The following is a 20,509-nucleotide window of genomic DNA, read 5'->3' as shown; positions in this document are numbered from 1 at the left end:
CTTTCTTTTCTGGCAATGGCCTAGAAAATTCACTACCACTGAAAGCCTGGACTTCATATTTGGCCTTGTTTCCATAAGAACAAAAGTAGAAGAATAATGTGGATCTAAGTTACATTATTGAAGATGGAAAAAGGGAACAGAAAAGAGAAAGAGAAGCGTATCTTCCAAAATCCTTGCCTCAGCCTAAGACAATATATCCTTTGGGTATATCCTTTGCTTATTGGGTTATTTCTGTGAGACAAAATAAAGGAAACAAAATGAAGTAAAACCAACTTTGGAGTGAGACTTCTTATTTCCAGTGAATGTGTTTTGCTAGAGCTTTCACACCTAATCAAGATGTTAGAAATCAACATCCCTGGTCATTGGGATGCCTGAAATTTGTTGTGAAGTCAGTATCTTCTATCTTTCTGTAAACAGATCATCTGATAAAGGAATATGTACATAGGATTTGCTCTGTAAAGTTTTTTCATTGCTTTTTTTTTCATACAGTAACTCTGCTGAACAACATAGATTTAAAGCTTGATGTTATGTGTTTGATGATTAAATTAACAGGAAGTATGCAGGAAAATGTTCCAATGAAAAAATAATTTTAATAATTCTAGATTAGCTTTTGGTTTAGTTCACAAGTACAAAATACAAACAAATCGAAGCTTAATTAATTTCCCTGAAGAAGAGTACATTTTATTTCTTCTGTTTAAGTACTCAGAAAATAAAGGCAACTTAAAGTGCAGAAACAAAGTTCCTATCAATAACAAATGTAATTTAATAAAAACAAACTGGCATGGGATTTGTATATGTTTCAAGCAAAAAAAGATAGCAATTTATTGATATATTGAAGGCATACAGAGTACTTACAGTGTATCTGCTTTTGTTGCTGAGACTATAAAACTTTTTCATAGGATACAGAAGTATGAATAACGTTTAAACACAAAAGTTATTACTGTAAGAATTATGTCAATCTGATGGACAATCCTTAGCAATTTGTGCGGTGAAGTTCTTCGTTATAGAGCAGAAGATGTCTCACGCTGTTGAGGAGATTTGCACACAGAAACCCAGACAACAAGGCTATACAAAGTGTTGAGTCTCAGACCCTTCTTGTTGAAGCTGTGATGAAGCGGTGATGATACTGATGATTCAAAGGAAACAAACAAACAAACAGACAAACAAACAACAACAAAAAGGCAATTTAACACATTGATAAGATCTTTTTATTTATTTTGTCTTTATGTTTGAATTTAAATTACTGTAGCATTCTAAATGTTCACAGTGTTTTGGGTTTGAACAAGATATTGCAAGTTAATGTGATGTCTTTCACCCTGTGTCTTCGAAAAGCCTACCCACTCTGTTTCATCAGGATTGTTCTCTTCCTGCTTTGTCTAGCATGAAGTTTTATCCTCCTACAGACAAGTTTTTGTTATAAAGTATGTGTTACTAGCCTACCCAGTATGGGATCTTGCTTTACCCAGATATGAACTGTATGAAACAAAAGAAGTTGTAACACAGGGTTGGTTAAGAGCTGTTACCAATTCTTAAATATTAAGAGCCGTACAAGTGCTGCCGCTTTTTCACAAAATGACATGGTGTGGTTAGGCATCAGTAGTGTAGATTGGTCACCTGTCCAGATGACTTGAGCTTCAGCATCTGGAATCAGATATCCATTCTCACATCCCTGTGGTCATTCATGGTGTCCTTTACCATAAACATGTACCTGTGAGATTGCACTTATGAGACTGCAGAATACGGCCCAAAGCATTTTTATTTACAGCTATGTAATTAAACTGCCAGTATTATCATTTCTTGTGTCAGAATTTTTTTACTACTTAGTCTCCAAAAGATCTGCAGCAGCCCAAGGAAGGCATGCTAACTTCACAGGGACTGCACTTAAGTGGAGGAGGATAAATAAACTAAATAAACAGTGTCAAACAAAACTCATCAGTGCCCAAGGATTTACATGTCCAAATGCAAAGCTTCAAGTACTTCAAAAGGGTTTAACTACCAATGGGAGAAAAACTGCATCTAAAAATTAAGTAAGTGCTTATCTGTGGTGGTGTGTGTAACTAAATTCTCTGTAAGGTTATTGGTATCTGTTAGATCTTCCACAGTGGGCTCAGAAAGTCCTCCTAGCCCAGCGTCTTGCTTCTGACTGTATTTATCCTTCAGTTCTTGGGGTGTGATGACCTCTTTGATGGTACATTTTTCACCAGCTTCTGCTCTCATCCTTCTATCAAAGGGATGAAAATTAGTTCTAGCCCTGAAACATGGGACTGAATATTCTTCTACAGGAAAGTATCATCAATTATTACAACTTCAGAATGTCCAGTCCCTTCTTACTGTGAAAACGGCTTTGAACTAAAATAGTTCAGGACGGTTATACTTTTGCAGTCATTCTGCATGGGCAAATAAGGCAACTTACTGTCACTGCTTCTAGGATCTTGTCCTTAAAGAGCTCCTGTGCTGCCAGATGACTCTGTTCATAGGAAGTCATCCATCTTTAACTTCCCATTCTAACTCCACAGAAGAGCTCAGGAGCATAAGGTTCACACAAATGGCAAAACAGCCCGGTGAACTCTACTGCTTCTCACTTTGCAGGCACTTAAGTTCATGCAGCTGACAGGTTGTGTTAAGACTCCTGAGCGACTGTACACATGAATCAGGGACTCAGCAAATTCTGATAACTGAATCTGGACTGAAATTGTTTTTTGAATTACTCAAGGCACTTCAACAGTCACTCATTCTTGCATGCTAAAAGACTCTTCTCCTCAATCTGGTAAACCATGAGGGATAATTTATTATGCAACTGCTACTAAACATTATAAAAATTAAGCTTCATTAATTGATTCACCTTGATGATTTGATTTGTTTGTCTGTCCTGAACTTGTTTAATAGTCTAAATTGTATTCATCTTTGTTACTTTTACTTAGGGATTCATAACTATGACAAAGAACAGTAGACCTTGAAACAAGGAAAATAAAAATAGTATAGGTGTGTATTGTCCATGATTTATTAATAGCACTGTCTGAGGAATTAGCTGCATCAAAAAAGCTTAGATATATCTTGGTTTCAGAGGAGATTCCTTCAAGTGCCAGGTACTGGTATTTTATTTCTGAAAATGATTACATGTCCCAGTGAAGGCTGGGAACAAACTACCACTACAGTGTTGGGCGTTTCCTGCAGTTTTGATGACTGGAAGAAGGATTCCTGAGGATGTCAGAGAGGTGCTGGTATCAGACCACTCATCTCTCTCATGATTTCTTTCTCTAACGAACCATGTATTCAAAATGTGTTTAGTAATTAATAGAAGTCACTGTTAGAAGAGTGTTTGCTGTTCTTTTCTCTCCATAGTCACTCGGGAAAATTGTTCAGAATGAATTGGTCTAATTACGTATGATTTTATCATTTTGCTTGCAATCTTTTCATGTGGTGGATTTGGTCACAAAGGAGGTGGAAGGTGTCTGCTTCCAGGCTGTTGCAGCAAAGACATGCCATAAAGCCTTAGTCAGGTGCGACTCCTGGCAGCACGCCTGGGTAGTTCCCACAGCAGCCAGCACCCTACAGAGTGGGAGCTGCTGGACCAACCCTATACTATGCTACTGGCTCAGAGGAACTTATCACCCATGGGTCACACTAATTCTGGTTTACCTTAGTCCTTAAAGCAGTGTGAAGTACAGACACTAAAAGTTTTTGACGTTCTCTTTGCTCCCATCCATTCTGAAGTCACAGTCTTTATCATATTTCCCATGCACAAAGTGAACTCTTTTCCTTGTGCAATTTGTTTATGCTGTGCCTGCCTTTCTCACACAAGAGCCTTCCACAAACATTTTGCAGTCTCCTATCCACACACCTCAGTTATTTCTATGAAAGTATCTTAATTGCTTGATGACTATATAAAACAAAGCACATTTGCCTGAAAATTTAGGTAATATTGATCGTATGACAAACACTCTTCCCCCATTGTATTGAAGATTTGAGATTAAGTGGGGGATTAAGTCTGAATGTTCTGTTTAGTCTTGCAAACTCTCTGCAGTGAGGAATACTCAGTTTCCATCTATAGCCGTGCCCTGACATAAGGCTTGTAGGATGGGCCACATTCTCTCACTTCCCATCTGTTTCAACCCTTTGCTTTCCTCTGAAAAACAACCCTCCTCCTCAGGAATTTAAGTCTCTCTTCCTTTTTTTTTTGTTTTGTTTTGGGGTTTTTTTGTTTTTACATGTTGAAATAAATTAGCTTTGAAGAGAAGTGTTAATTTTGTCATTGTGGCTGTTTGTTCTTTCTTATATTTAACAATTATCCTCTCTTCCCCAAACATCATAGAAGTATTACTTCTTTTCTCTGTGGGAAATGGAGGTGTAAAGGTACTAAATAACTTGCTCAAGGTCACAAAGATAGTTCATCCAACCAAATTAAGGTTTCCTGAATATCAGGTACTTACAAAAAAGATCATCCTTCTGTTGTAAGAAATAGATGTCTAATAGTCTGCAGTCCTGAGAACGTACTTCAGAAAAACAAAACAAAACAAAACAAAACAGAAAATCATATTTAATTTTCCTTCTTTTATGCTCATCTGAAGAGTAAAACAGATGTGTACAGCTTACGTAGCTCTACAAAGACACAAACTTAGGTGAAAGCTAACACAACAAACTATATAAAAGGGAGGACATTAGAGGTTAGCTCTGTGTGACCTTTCACAAGGTGCAGAGGACTGTACTTACAAAAGAAGCTTGGTAAGCTATTCCAGGCTACATGTTTGAAATAAGTTTTGTCTTTTGGAGCTCTTTATTCTTCATGACAGTTTAAGCTTTTAGTTCTGTTTTTCTGTCTGTAAATAGAAATAAATATACTTGCCCTTTGTTGAGAAGCTTTGTGAGTTCCTGGGAGAAAAAATACAAGTACTAAAAATTATTAACGCAGTAAACAGCATTTGTATTTAAACTCTGAGAAGAAAGCCAAAATGATACTGGTCATTTCTTCCCTGGTGTTATTCCCTCCTCCTTAATTATATGTTTACCTGAGTGAATGAAGACTTGTGGGCCCAAGGGGCGCTATTGGAGTTATAATAGCCTGTAAGCTAGGCACATAATTAGGAAATTTTTAATTATATAAATGATAGTCTATTGTGTGTCAAATAACTGTAGTCTTATCATTCCCTTACTACACATGAAACCTGGAAACTAGAAACATTAATTAGAAAAAACCTTCATAGGATGTGATATATCATCTTGCCAGAAGGAAGGGTTAGCAATGGAAGAAGTTGAGAAACATGGGCATCAAGCAGTGTAGGCACATCCCTACCGGTATGAGGTCATGCATACCTTAGGGCAGACACTAAAGAATCAGCTCCTTTATACTTCCTCCCAAAACAATGCTCCTTCACAGGTATTTCCCACAGCAGTAAGGTTGTTCCAGTCCTGCCTCACCACAGAGCGGTTTGGCACTAATTCCCCAGCTTCCTCAACCCAACGCATTTCTTCCATACGTTGGCTCACTGGCTACTGCTTGCTTCAGAGTCAGTGAGAATAAACAGGAATCACAGAGGGCTATTACTGCTGCACAAGATACCAAGAATTGCATTACTGTGCCACAGTGAGACTTTGGTAAAAAATTCTGGATGGTATCTTTACGAAATTATCTTGTTTCACAAATTCAGGCTGCAATCTCTGCAAAATTAAAACCTCTTTTTTTGTGTGTGTCTATTGTTTTGCTGAACTAGCAGCAATTTATCCAGCTAAACTCAGCTTTAACACTTCTCACTGAGCTGCCAAACATGCTTATTTGATCACCGCAATCCCACCCAATGCATCGTATATCACTTGATTATGTTACCAACCATGCCAAGGAAAGTCTGATCTTGTCCTTCTTCCAAGGTTACGTCATATACTGACAATGATTCAGAAGGTACCACAGCACCGCATATGGCTTTCCCTGCCTTCAGCATGAAATGTACAGCTGAGAGATATTTGGATATGGCTCATAGCAGATCATGCAGGCTGAGAATGCTTTAACAGGAAAAAAACCATCTTACTGTTGTTTCACAATTTGTTCTGTTTGCCTTTTACTTAGTGCATGAGATTTAACTTCACCGTTTTGCAGATATAACCATTATCAAATTTCCACTGCATAGATTTATAAATATTGTGTGACCTCTTGTGGTATAATGAAATATTACATATACAAGCCACGGACAACAGTTTATGGAACCTGCAAACTATGTACAGCCCATCTGCCTTGATGGCTAGATTTCTATTAACCAAAGACTGACTTGCCTACAAAACTCTCAATTATCAGTGAATCACAATGCAAAAATCTCCTTCATGGCAGTCATTTAATGAGCACATGTATTTTGGATAACTCTTAGTTACTAGCCAATTCAATTTTCATAGACTAAAGCCATTCTTATCTTTTTTTTATTTCTGATATGACTTTAAAATTCTGCATTCAGCAGTAATACACAGATGCTGGTACTGAAAACATAGCTTTATTCCTGTCATTAGTGATGTTTGGCACTGAAGAAATGAAGTAATTAACAAGTCTCTGAATCTGCTTGCATGCATAGGAGATCTTTGAGAATGTAATACACACATGCAAATATCAAAAGGATAAAAGAAATGTAACTATTTGCAAAATCAGTCACTGGATGTTACATATAAATGTAAGCACTGCCATTCCTTAAGGAACACAGGAGGTTGTGAAGATGTTATTGTGTGCAGGTGCTTTCTGTAATCATGCATAAAGCTTGTTAAAAAATAAAAACCACATCAGCAAAAAAGTGGTATAATTTTTTAAAATTATCTGAATCTTTGTGCGTCATATTGTGTATTACTTGTGGCCATGACAACCAACGATAGTAGCAAGACTGCAACGCCTCTGCAGTCTTACCACAGCAGCAGCCTACTGATGCACTGCATGCAGCATACACAAAGGATGCATGCTATGAAATATCATGCAGACACCTGCCATTAGAAGTCTGTATCAGAAATGCTAGCTTAATAAATACATTGGAACTGAAGCCAGAAATCACTGCTGTTTCTAATGTAGTCCAAGCTGTTCAGTCCCCTAAAGGAGGTATCCGACAACTTGGAGGTTTAGTCTATATGCCATTTCTATAGCTAGGAGAAGCTTAAGGATACTGCAATATTTTTGCCCCCTATTTATAATGGTGTCCTCTCATTACCTGAAATATATGATGTGAAAGAACACTTTCAGAAATTCCTTAACAAGTTATTAACAATAACTGCATTGCAAGCACAACCTAAATTTCATCAAACTTTTAAAAATATTCACCTTTCCTACTTACATTACAGTATATTTGAAGAAAATAATTCAGAGATCTGAAGTAGTTTTGATTTTTTTCCCCCTTTTTGTCTACACTTCTATGTTTTCCCTTCCATTGTGCTTAGTTTAACATGCGCTAAATGTTGCCTCCTTTCTTGTGTTAGTTGTGGTTCCTGATTTAGCTAAAAGTACTTTCAGGAAGATGTGTTGGTTGTACTGATTATGGACAGTGCTTTACCTTTTAATTCTGTGTAAAGCTTGAATACATTTCTTCAGAAGATTTTGGATAACCAGAAAGGTGGAAAGCAAGAAGTCTTAAAAATCCAGCTTATCAAACAGCCTTTCAAATCCAAAAATGAAAACAACTCAGGCTTTTTGCTTATACATCAAATCATCTTACATGTGTATGTAAATAACACCTTTAAATTACAGTAAGAAAGCCCCAAACCTAGTTAAAGTTTACATATATTATGCAATTATGAACAAATTAATTATTCTGCTGTGAGTCATCAGTTCTTATTTAATAATGTATAGCATGTTAACAGAGATACTTTAGAATTTCTTGGGGGAGACTTTCCAAAGACCAAAGAGAAAAATAAAAATCCCTAAAGTTTTTTGCTAAAGAAATCATTACAACTTACTTACACGGGAAAAAAAAAAAAAAAAAAAAGACAGAGGGTGGGGGGTGGGGGGTAGGGCAAAAAAAGAAAAGCAAAAAGGCAATATGATTGGGTAAAATGCCAGTGGGAAAAATGTTGGTGTCCTCCACCTTGGTGGACACAGATTACGCTGTGAAATGGGTGCTCCAGGGCCCAAACAGTTCATTAAAAATTATGTGAATGGTTAGTGTATTTTAATCATGCCCATTCTGAAGCAGAAGAATCGGCTCCTGCATTTGATAGCTCATGGGCCTGGATGGTGGATTTATTAACTGACAGATCAAACTAACAAACCTGTGAAAAGCCATAAAGACTGCAAAAAGAACAAGAGAACTAATTGCCTTTACATAGCCATTGTTAAGGAAACTGAAATCTTTGACATGAGTTTGAAAATGTCTGAAAATCAATCAGAATTTTAAATGTCAGAATAAATGGATGCCCTCAAGTGACTGGAGAAAACAGCCTTGCTGCTTTTTTTTGGAACAGCAGGTTGTAAATGTGTTGCAGCTGAATGTAGCTGAAGACACAATACAGGGGATGTTGAAGGAGTATATGGAAACAAAACATGGGCTCCATGTGAGACCCTTGAGCAAGGTGCAGAAAATGCAGCCTAATCCACTGTGACAGATGTATCTGACAGAGAGAATTCTGGCTGTAACTAGGAAAGTAATGGATATCTTCTGTAATAAATATCTTGGGGGATTTTTTTTTTCAGTCTCAAATCTGAGCCTGTGAACACAAAGCGAGAGAATTTTCTCTTGTAATAAAAGTTACAGAATCTCACTTCCTATTCATCAATTTCCAATTAGACAGGAATGGGACGGTCTTATGCATTACAAAACAGTATAAAATATTTACCGACTATTTTAAGCAAACTTTGTTATTTCTCTTCAATGTCTTTTAGTTTGCTGGCCACTAACCTTGAATGGCAACAAGTATGAATCCTTCAAAAATATAAAGTAATTACTGGTATACATCTCTTCCCACTTTCTTCCTTTTCCTCAGCAACAATCACACTCCCATCATACTTTTCTCTGTTGCTTGGATCTCTCTAGCAAATTTCAGCATGAACTTTTGTCTCCCCACGTGCCTCTCTTTCCCTACAGGCTATGTTTTCCTCTTGAAGCTACTTGCAGCCATAAATTCAAGTGCACAGCAAAAACCAGCTGCCATTGCTACCCTGAGCCACCCACCAGGCCAGCACACTCCTCCAGTTTCTCCCTGTAATGCAGCAATCAGTATCCAGCAGCCTGGAGAACTACTACAGGGCAAAATGAACAGTCAGGGGTAAGGCAGAGGTTGGTCCCAAGACTGATTACTCCTGAGCTTTGCATACTTTCCTTCCATTTCCTTTTTTACCCCATTATTGATAGTGCAATGACCATTTTTTTATTATAGTAATAGTCTGTGTACATAAGGCAGAAGGACTGTTATTTTTCACTAGTTCAATAATCCTGAAATTAGAAAATACTGAAGTTACTTGATGGGAGTAAACTTTGATAAAATGGTAATGGTAGAAGCAGCTCAATCTGGCAGCAGGCTTCATGCAGACTGGGATCAACCCACGAGGCTTGATTTTCCTTTCATTTATACTTTTTTTTATAACCCCACTCTTCATCTTTTTCAGATTCACAGCAATCAACGCGAGAGTAGATTCAATCCTGTAATGGGAGATACTCTGCAGCTTTCAGTTCTGCTCACCTTTGTGTCAGTGACAGAAAGACTCACCAGCTGCAGTGTGATCAGGACTGGGCTCTCCTGTCCCTTTTGTTACTGTTCATCTGACACAAAAATTCAGAAAATAAATTAATTTCTTGCTTTCATATCTTAAACAGAAGAATGGGAGCACTTTCAACTTCAAAGAGGCTACCTTATGTATGATACTAAAAAAAAGAAATATCTGAAGACCCCCAAACTGGTTTAGCCTGCAGAATTATTCGTACTGCTCAAATGAGAAACTTTTTAAAAGTAAATCCTCTTGAAGACTCCCTGGTAGATGCCTTTTATTGTAAATACAGATTTCATTGGAGGAAGAAAAATTTAACAAATAACCAGCTGTTGGCCCTGGTGGGCCCCTCTAACAGAATATTTAGAAGCTAGCAAAGTGGAAAAATGTACTAAAGTATGTGTTGATCTTGCAAGCTTCAGCTAAACTCTATAGGGAAGAAAATTCAGACCTCACAAAACGATCAAAAACTATATGTTTCAAAAAACTTCAAACACTAAATGATTTTTCACCATTCCTAGAAATGATCTATCTTTCAATAATGTTTACTAGCCTCATGATCCACTGGAACTTTTAGATGCTTTTCTCCTGCCACAGTAAGTTTTCCACTAAATTCAGCATCAATGTACTCTGGAAATTTCAAGACATCTTTCCATTATTTTAAATCCAGCTGGGATAAGTCGTTGGCTATTATTTTGACTGCAAAACAGCTCATCTGCAGCTGTCCATTTTCCATGTAAAACCTTCTTATAAAATGAAATTTTCCATGCATAAGCAATGCTGAAAGGTGAATGTCCTTTTAAAGGTTAGAGTAAAATTAATTCAGCCTGCTACAAATGCTACTTTCTGTATCTACAGGTATACAGAGAGAGATACTTTATTGTCCATATTTTACTACTTAAAACAGATTACTCTGAATTGTCTGAATTTCAAACTTGTCAGGTCTGAAAACTGTTCTTCCAGAGATGAGTGGGGACAGTCTTCTTATTCCTCAGGACAAATAGGAAATCACAGAACTTCTTTTGCTTAAACTTCCTGGAATATCTTACAACGTAATTTAATTTTAATTATAAGCATGCTTTCAACCAAAATGCTTTTTAGGAAGGTGAAGAGGTATAGGAAAAAAGAAATTTCACCAACACCTCATCAGTATTTGCCCTATTAAAAAAAAAAAGTGTATTTGAAAATGTTTTTAAGCGTTCATACAAGCCATCAACACAAGCCTTAATATGTTGTTTCTCTGTATTGCAGTTATTTGCCAAAAGAACCCTGGAGAGAGACTTAACAGGGAAAAAAGAATGATTCTGGGACTCATGAGAAGATAGAGACATAAGCATAAAGGATGTCTTAAATATGGTTGGAATATTTACTCAGAATTTTAGAGGAGGAAGCTCTAACTTGGATTAATCCCATGTGTACTTGGATGTGCATCTATCCACAACACCATTCTTCCTTCTGAATGCATAGTTTTCTTGCTGATGAATTTTTTTAAAATGCATCCTGACACTCCATATCTTAAGTTATGGATAGTGCAGGTGTGAGAATAAAGAGTTCAAATAATTTATAGAGAAACACCACCATTAAAGGCAAGATAAAATCCATATGAACAGTAGCATGCATTTTGTATTGCTCTGCCAACTACTCCATCAAAGATGAAATTTTTTCCCAGTATTCATTTAGGATTCCAGGAATGTGAGTATTTAGCACTATAGATAATAAACACATAATGTGAGTGAATAGGAGCAAAAAAATCAAGTACAGAAATGAAAGTACTTTAGCAAATTGACTGGATTCTACTCACTTTCTAAAGGTGTAAATCAAAAGTATTTACATAGTTTTCATAAAATCAGTGTACATTTTTCAAGATCAGTGGGTATGTCATATACCGGAAAATTCATTTCAACTTTGGAAATTGCATAACCTTTGCTACCTTGGGTCTGCTTGAATACAAGTGTAATTTCTGTGCTACATCACAGCAGGTTTTAAACAAAACAGATTCTGCAATGAAAAGTAAAGCAGAGGGATGTTCTGGATTCATCAGAGCATGGTGCAAAGAAATGTAAAGGATCACTAACGCTTCTACAGGAAAAACAAAATGGAAAGTGAATTCACTAAGCTCCATCTTGAATGCCTTGCGAGTTTATAGTAGATATATTATATAGTGCATATTATAGTAGCTAAATTATGGATGGGTAAAACAATGACCTTTTTCAGAAATGAGGTTCTCTCCCTGTTAAACTGTTTTGAACTATTACTGATTTTTTTGTGTTAAGATCTTACAGAGTTATATGCAAAATTGTCTGAATTAACATCAAAGAGTTTATTGAGAAGGTCTAAAAAAACCTGTTCTGAAGATAATTTCATCTTTTAAAAGTTTGTGTAATATCAGTTTCTACTAGATGTACTGATTTTTCTACTATGTCAGTGAAAGCAGCCATACAAAATTATGGCTGAAAAGGTAGGATTGCTTCTCATGGTTGAAAAGATAATTAAATTGTTCTTTCAACTATTTCTTCTGTGAAAAAGTGTGATAGCTTTTCTCAGTTTTTGGCTAATGATTTGTGCGAATCTTCTGTTCCTGAAAGAGACAGATTTATAGATCTCACAGGCAAAATTTAGCCAGGCAGTTACTATGCAAATTTCTTCAAATTTCCCTGTCATTGTGCTTTAATCTTTACTTTGTCGGCTTTATCTGCCAACTTCTGTGTAGGAAAAGAAATCTCACAAATCCTGCAAGGAAGAGTGGAACCACAGCTTCATACAAATCTTCCAAGTTCAGCACATCCTCTCCCCCATCCTGATTATCCATATGTTATATGATGAAAGAATCAGTCTTTCTCCTAGTGAATTTCTCAACCTCCTTCACTTGTCAGAAGAAGTGCTATTGTTATTTATAGCACACTAACACCTAGAGATCTCAAGTGAGACGGGAAGTCAGGATGCAATCTATCTCTCTAAAAGTAGATTACTAGCACTGATTCAAATGTTTTGCTGTTTGGAAGCTGCTCACCTGAACAGCCCCTCTACCATCAAGAAACACGTTTGCTGTCTTCACTCATGCAGGCAGCTGCGTTCAGATGTCCACACGAAGACACGGGTCTGGACTGCTTCCTTTGCATAGATTCTCCATGCACGCCCATGTTATTCTAGGCCTCTAAACCATGGCCAAAACTGGTCATAATTCAATTCTTCCTTACTGAGTACTGCAATAAGCTTTTTGCTTTTTACATAACCATTAATTTTTGTAATTTCAGGAGCTACCAGGTGGGCATCTCTCAAATAAGGCACCTCTCAAGGTGATAGCAATCTATAATTACGCTTGTTGATGCACCTGGTTTGGTGCCTGGATCAGCAACAGTATAAGCAGCAACAATAAAGAAGAGAGAACCCTACTGGACTTTCATGGAAACTCCAGATCAGGTGAAAAAGAGAGAAGCAGGAAAGACTATAGTTTGGTGGGAGACAGTACTTGGGGAAAGGGGTTGTTTCCACTGAGTAGTGGACCCAGCTGGGCTAGCGTGAGGCACATCAGGTTCCGGAACAAGTAGGAAAGCCCCGTCTAGAGAGCAGAAACAGGCAGTAAAGAGGCAGTAAATAACAGAGGCAGTAAAGACAGGCTGGCGGCAGCATCCCAAAGCGTGCTCCCCTGTTTGCCAAGCAACACGCTGTTGTCATGTACCACTTGCAAGAAAAGAAAGAGTGCATGGACACAACACTGCAAGGCATTCCTGTGCTTGACTGTTAGGTACCATTGGCTGCTACTGCAGGCTGGAATGTTGAGGAAGGGCAGCCATCCCCCAGAAGGATGAGGGAAAACTGGGCTAGGCATAGACAGGTGAATGGCAACTGCCCTGGATCTTGGTAGAGATCCCAGAGTGGGACAGATCAGTCCACCATTACACCAAGAGAGTACATTTCCAGCATCACAGGCACCAAAGGCAGGACAGGAGCTATAGCAGCTCATCAGGTACAAGTTGTCACACACTGCTGCCCTAACCCAGGGATCTCTGACTCAGCAGGTGAGAATCCGCTCAGCAAAGCAAAGCACAGGCAGGCAAGTCTGATGGAAATAGAAAAGGATTTGATATGGACTGAAAAAGTAATGCTGGGTGTAAATGAGAGTTGTAACAGAAAAGGAGAAAAAACAACTGAGAATTTATGACTGCCTTGTTTATCTCATTGACAGTTTGCTGCGCTCTTTAGTCCATCTTATGGAGGTGAAGCAGATGGCATGCCTAGTGCCACCCCAGGACTTTGATGCAGTCTTGGCAGGACCTTGTTCAGGGATAGCGTGGGTAGATGCTTTTTCTTTCTGATCTTACCTTCCTTTTCTTCACAAGCATGCTTTGCTACTACTGTCTGACAAGCAAAGGTAGTAGCAGCATCAGCAGGAGCTGGAGTGGCAGCTACAATTCCTCCCGAGTTGATGTTTATAGTTTCAGTTTGGGCCAGAGTCACAGGTGTGTTAATAATAGGAGTTTCACCAGTGGAGCTGGGTTTGTGCAATGCAGGGCTGAGAGCCTTGCTTGTCCCTGACTCCCAGCAGAGGTGGCCATGTTGCCTCCAACAAGAAGACATGGTAGACCAGTACTCTTCTTTAAATGATTGCTAGAAATAACAAGCTCTTGAGGAATTAAACTATGGAGTAAAGAGCTTGGACATGCCTTTGAGTTTCTATTTGTGTGACCACTGTGCTGGAAACACAATATGGTAAACACTGACAGATGGTCTAGGTAGGGACAGGCATCTAGAGATTATAAGCAAATTTCTAAGATGAATCACTTCCATGGGAGACTTTTCCATGCTGATCTAATTACTTTGCCCGGGAAATGCAGAGCAGCAAGGTTGCTCTGCAGCTGTGCTCCTCTGTAATGCCGAGGGCTCAACAGGTGACAAGCGGAGGAAAAGGGAGAAGTGTTTGCTTGGGAACCTATAGACCACTGGACTGTTCAGGAAATGTGGCTCCGGAGTGTTTACAGACTGAGAACAGAGCCACAGAAATTGCATACTGGTACGCTAAAATCCAGCACATCACTTGATGACTCAGACACTGAAAGCTGGAAGAATTCATGACAGATGTGAGAATGTTTGACATCTCCCCACACCATCCCAGGAAAGATAGAGAGAAAGCCCAATATTTTCAAGTGGATGATGTATTCATCTGTTTTCTAAATCCCTCCACCTGTGTTTTGGGGAGCGTCATTTTCTAACACGGGACAGCTCAGTGGCAGCTGCTATGAGTGGTGCTGTTCCACCTGCATCAAAACATAACCTGGACTATGATCTAGTGGGTCATCTGCTGGTCAAAGGCCAATTCAGAAGCTGAAAAAGTAGAACAGCCAGGAAAGAGAACATGGGAATGCAGAGATATGTTGGTATTTCCTAATGTGAGACAAGTTTTCACTGTCAGGTCCAAGAAGAATTCTGTATTACAGCAGAAATTTGTCAAGATTGGCTCTGATGTCCTACATGACTTGAATCGTACTGTACTTCTTCATTAACGTTGGAAATGGGAGGAAAAGCTCCTTCCACTATGAGGTATGGGAAACTTTTTGTATGCTTAAGTGCGTTGGTGAGGGAAGCTTTGCCAGATTTGCTGACTCTCCATTACTTGTCCTAGCCTTCCTCTTTAAACTGTGAAGCACTGAGGGATTGGAAGTAGGTAGCTCTGCTCTATTTCTCATGTAATCCTAGCTACCGCATTTAAATCCTCTTCTGTCCTATGCCCTTGGCATTGCTTGGCCCCTTCTCCATCTAAGTCCTCTACACACGGGTATGTCTGTATTAGTAAGTGGATTTAGCCCAGCAGGAATAGATCTGTAAAGCAGATTAGCTGCTGCTGAGTACAAGATGTCCACTACATGTATTTCAAGTGTCTGTGTATATGCACAGGTAACTTGCTATAGCACTGTGAAGATGAATCACTACAGAAAGCACAGTTGCCCAGGTTTTCCCTACTGCATGAACAGGACAGATGAACTGTGACTCTACAGAAGCACATTTTTAGGAGAGCCTTTATACCCTCAGAGTTAGAATGACAGTGCAAATTTAGAGTACAGTCCTTAGTATCAGTAGTTTATGTTTGTTAACATTGTAATACCTCTTTGGAGATGATTGCAAAATTCTTATGGTCTTTTCCTCTCCCAAATATCAATATGGAAAAAAAAATCATCCTTGATTTCAAAATTATTCTAAAGCTTTCCCTCTCCACAGCTAGTGAAAAGAATATTATTTACTGCAAGATGAAAGCAAGCTCCTGCATCTCCAACTCAATGTTCTCTGCTTCAGAGGATTCTTGAAGAGCAGTATATTTTAAGTTGCATGTTCCTTTGCAGTCATGTAGCCTGAGACATTCATGCATATCCCAACCAGTCTACAAGTGGCTGAAACAGGGACTGATGGTTCAATGATAGCATTGTGCATTACAGTCATTTTTTAACTATACAATACAACTTAGTAGGCAGGTGATAAGACCTGCTCTTTCATTTGTTTAGAGGACAGATTTGATTTTTTAAGGGTAAATCACTGACTTGTCAGGTAACATGATCCATGTATTATCAACATAAAGCTCCTTTCCCCCTCAACAAGATTTAAAAACCTAGACATGAGACCTACATAAGTCTGGTTTTCAATACCATGAAAATGTTACAGCTTTCTACACGTACTGCAGTAAAATGCTAAATAAAAAGAAATCTCTAACATTCTTATGTTTTATTCCAAATCAACATATAATCCAACAGATATTCAAACAATAATATGCACTTTCTTAAACTGGCAGCCCAGTTTTTGCCTTTTCGTCATGAAAATTTGCAGCTGTCAACTTCAGTACTTTCTGGATGAGATACAATACAGCAAACTATCATCCCAAACGGAGACCTCTTTGAAATTCCATTATAACAGGGAACGACCCTGCACCTGAGACTAAAATAGCACAGAGCACTATTTTTCGTACAAAATAAAAAATGAGTGACTTTGCTTTGTCCTACACAGCAGCCTTGTGGACTGTACCTCACAGATACTGCATACACATTCATCCATCATTCTTGTTTCTTTCCTACAGGACTAAATCACACTTTTTTTAGTCTGCATTTCAGCTGCCAAAAAAACTACAGCATACATGGAGCCTGTTTTAAATTACTTAATAAAGCTTCACTTACATAAATCTTATTGTACCTAAAGCTCTATGTGTAAGTAAAGATGCTTTAGTGTACAGGTGAGTGCATAGCTCTTTGGTTATCTGATTTTACCAAGCATGATTCAGAGTGTTTGAGAGTTCCTCTGTGAACAGCATAGCAGGAGCTCTTCCTTTTTGTGGATTTATATCTGTACCTCCTAGCCACTTCCTCTACAGTTTCAGTATGCTCAGCACCATCCTATTGCACTTGCCTTTTCATGTTCCTCACAGTTTTTCCCCTCTTTCTTCTCATGTCTGTATATGCTTGACTGACTGATGGTCAGTACTTGCCAGTTTTGGTTTGAAGCTAACAAACTGCTGAATGATTATCTAGTATACATATCTCGACTGAGCAGCTGATTCCTGTCTTTTAAAATGGATAGGGCTCTGAATTAAAACTGCCTCTCCCTCAGCGCACACTGTAGAGCACTGGTTCCTCTTCTCCAACCAGCTACTAATTTTCACAAAACCTTAGCAGCTTCATGTTATGAAACATTAAATTTGATTTACCGTAGCTCATTGCAACCAGTTTTTTGAGGGGACAGACAAATACACATAATCACTACATAATAATTTATTGCTTGGAAAACCAAGCCAAAAAATAGTTAATAATTTATTTTTAAAGATCCATCAATAGTAAGTGGGGGTTTTAATAAGACTAATTAATAAAAACTATAAATAAGTTACTTAAATCGTTTGATTTTGAGATCATTTGATTCTATTTTAATAATACTCATTGTTATTTCTGAGACAGGTTATGAAGAAATGATTCATAAAAAAGTGCAAGATGAAAGGTGCTTACATGGAAATGATTTTGCAATTTGAAAAATTAAACTTAAAAAGAGAAGGTTCAAACAGAAAATGTAGCTACTTCATTGATAATGTCGGTATATTTTTCTAAAGTTTTGTTCTTCAAGTAGGAAATAGAAGTCGTTTTCATGTTGGCTTTATTCCAAATTTTGTAGTTGAGAGCAGTCAAGTTAGCTTTCACAGCTTAGTTAGAAAGGCTCAGATTAATTAACAGAAATATAATTTAACAAAATTGTACCTTCTTGAATATCCCATTTGCACTGAGACAGTATAATTGCTTTATTCCAGGCTGCTGGAAGATTCACATGTTCCCCAGAACCTGAGGTGCTAAGACCTAATTTTCTCTGTTTGGAAGGCAAAGGGTAAAAGGCTAAAGAAAAGTTTCAAAAAATTTTTGTTCATTTAGCTGATGGAACACCTTTCTTACAAGCAAAAAAAAGTTTTGTTTGAAAGAAAAGTGCATATTTTAAAGACAACATTAAATGAGCTTGCTGATGCAAAACTCAAGATTAGGAATTAATGAGGCATCAGTGTTAAATCTCTAGAGTTAGCACTTAAGTAAAAACAGGCATTCATACCTATAATTATAGTCTTATTACCCATTTTAGACACATACCAACAGAAACAATTATTTACCATCTCTGTAAACAAATTTGTAACCCCAGCCAAGGCAGTGCTAGGATGCTACTATGACAACCCATGTAACAGTAAAATCACCGGGAAATCTGAAAATGCGTTAACTAACGCTGCACTACTTTGGAGTTTTGTCATTCAGATTTTTATAGATCAAAGTTTTATAACCACATGAAGAGTTTAATAGCCAAAATGCTGGCACTTTCTGGGCATTAAAGAGGAAAATGCATAATAATTAGATCTGTTAACATTTTGCATATATTCAGCAATTCCTATGAAAAACAGAAGAGCCAGAACATTCCTTCCTTTCTACTATTACAGTAGTGATGCTGAGGGCTGACACCGTCAGCTGGCTTCATGCACCAGTAATTCCACCATTAAGGGATTAAAATGAGCCTTTCCTTTCTCAACATCAGTATAGTTAATGAGGAGGCAGCAGTTTTGGACACAATAGACAGGTTCACCTGAATGCTTAGGGAAACTAGGCAGTTGTCTGCGGTGGGCGACTAACCTGGGTAAAATCACCCCAGAAAGGGGAAGAAAAGATCTTACCAAGTAACCTGTCTGCACAAGAAGCTGGGGAAGCTTTCATTGCTGGTGGTCCTAAGAAAGAGTTCTGCCAGTGCAGAGTCAGGGTGGTTGTTGAAGGAGGACCGTTTCACAGCTGCACCATTTTCAAACCACCCTGCAGGAACAAGAAGCACAGTTGTCCAGGGCTTACTTTTTTTTTTTTTCTTAAGTAAGGCAACAAAATGCAGTTTTGTCTACACTGTTGAGAAGGTGTGAGCCACTTCTGACTCGACACTATAGAACTAATACTTACATTAAATGCACTAAGCTGAGGCTGTAGTTTTCATCTGTACATTTTGGTTCACTAAAGGGGATGCTTTTTTATTACTGAACGTGCTGTAAAGCATTCTTCCAGTGCTGAAATGAATCCAGGCTTAATTTGGACAAAACTGTATTGCTAAGCTCAAGACCAAAAGCAGCCAGACCTCACTAAGATGCACTCTGGGGTGCCAATTATAAGCATTTTTTGAGCTCTCTTAGCCAATGCTCTTTTTCTGCCAAGTTTAAGAACCACAGCACAAAGGATAACCCTCAAAATGAAAGTCCATAATTTGCAAATAGGGCATTCCATTTGCAATGTAGGACAAATTACATCAGCACCACAACCCTCTCTTTGGGGCTTACTAAATTTCAAATGTATTGCTTTCATAATATCTTTCCAATTTGAATGACCACTCTGTTTCTATGCATTAACTATTTTTGGCTTAGGAACTCCACAAGGAATCATTTTGGGTTGCAGAGTATGGTGTTCACTGTATTCTCCTCTCAAAACAGTTGCAAAGATTTTAATGGAGAGAATAAAATAAAACATACGATTCATCAAAGTGGTATTACACCTAAACTGCTACTCATAATATTGCTAAAAATTCTCTTGCACAAATTTAGGTTTATAACTCTAAGCTAGTTAAAAGTTCTATATTTTCCTGCTGTGTTTTAAAGTAATATGGAAGCATTAGGATTGGGACCTCAGACACAGCATCATCCTTTTGATTATATGTGAGCCATTTACTGATTTGACATCCTATTACTATGCTGTATAAGATAAATGCTATTAAATTATACTTACGTTTTCCAGTAGCATCCCTGTCATACTCCACAAACACTAACAATAAGATTGAAAAAGGTTCTGCTTTTAGGAAATACCCACTGATGCATTTGTTTCACAAGACTTTAAGCCAGACACCTGGACATGGTATCACACTTTTAAATGGAGGTGTAGGTCCAGCCCCACCACAGCACTGAGCATATGAGATTATATCGTAAATCAGCTCAGGAAGCTCATGTGTTTGGAAACACTCTACCAAAGGAGACAGGAAAAAAAATTGATTACTTATCACAGAGGTCAGCTCCCCTGATGAGTTGAACCCATGGTCCCACAAATAGTGGTGGACAGTGATAGAGACTGAAGCTGCTGTGCAACTGCCTGCTTAGAGCCCTTGAGGAGAAACATGGCCTTCAAGACCTGGTGTAAACTGCTGGCCCTGCTGCCATCAGTCTCATCTCATCTCCATCCCCAAGTCCTCTTTGGTGGCTGCAAGAACTGTTCTGCCTTGATTGAGCTTTGCGGGAGAAATTATGTACCATCCAACAGTTTAGGAACAAAGCAGTAGAAGGCATTTTAAAACATCCTCTGCTTGCTGCTGATGTTATATTATGGCAGTTTACTG

General features: G+C 38.1%; 1 long non-coding RNA gene across 1 annotated transcript; it reads right to left on the bottom strand.

Annotated features, from left to right (window-relative positions):
* Nucleotides 1–720: 720 nt before the first annotated feature.
* Nucleotides 721–20,039, bottom strand: LOC130142791 (uncharacterized). Its single transcript, XR_008819506.1, has 4 exons — nucleotides 19,909–20,039; nucleotides 18,825–18,957; nucleotides 4,431–4,493; nucleotides 721–1,126 (listed from the first exon to the last, which is right to left on the bottom strand). It is a non-coding gene; the product is annotated as an uncharacterized LOC130142791 (long non-coding RNA).
* Between the last annotated feature and the right edge of the window lie 470 nt (nucleotides 20,040–20,509).

This window comes from Falco biarmicus, chromosome Z, assembly GCF_023638135.1.
Source record: "Falco biarmicus isolate bFalBia1 chromosome Z, bFalBia1.pri, whole genome shotgun sequence".
Lineage (NCBI taxonomy): Eukaryota > Metazoa > Chordata > Aves > Falconiformes > Falconidae > Falco > Falco biarmicus.
Note: the sequence above shows the minus strand (reverse complement) of the source record. Positions and strands in the feature narration are given on the sequence as shown.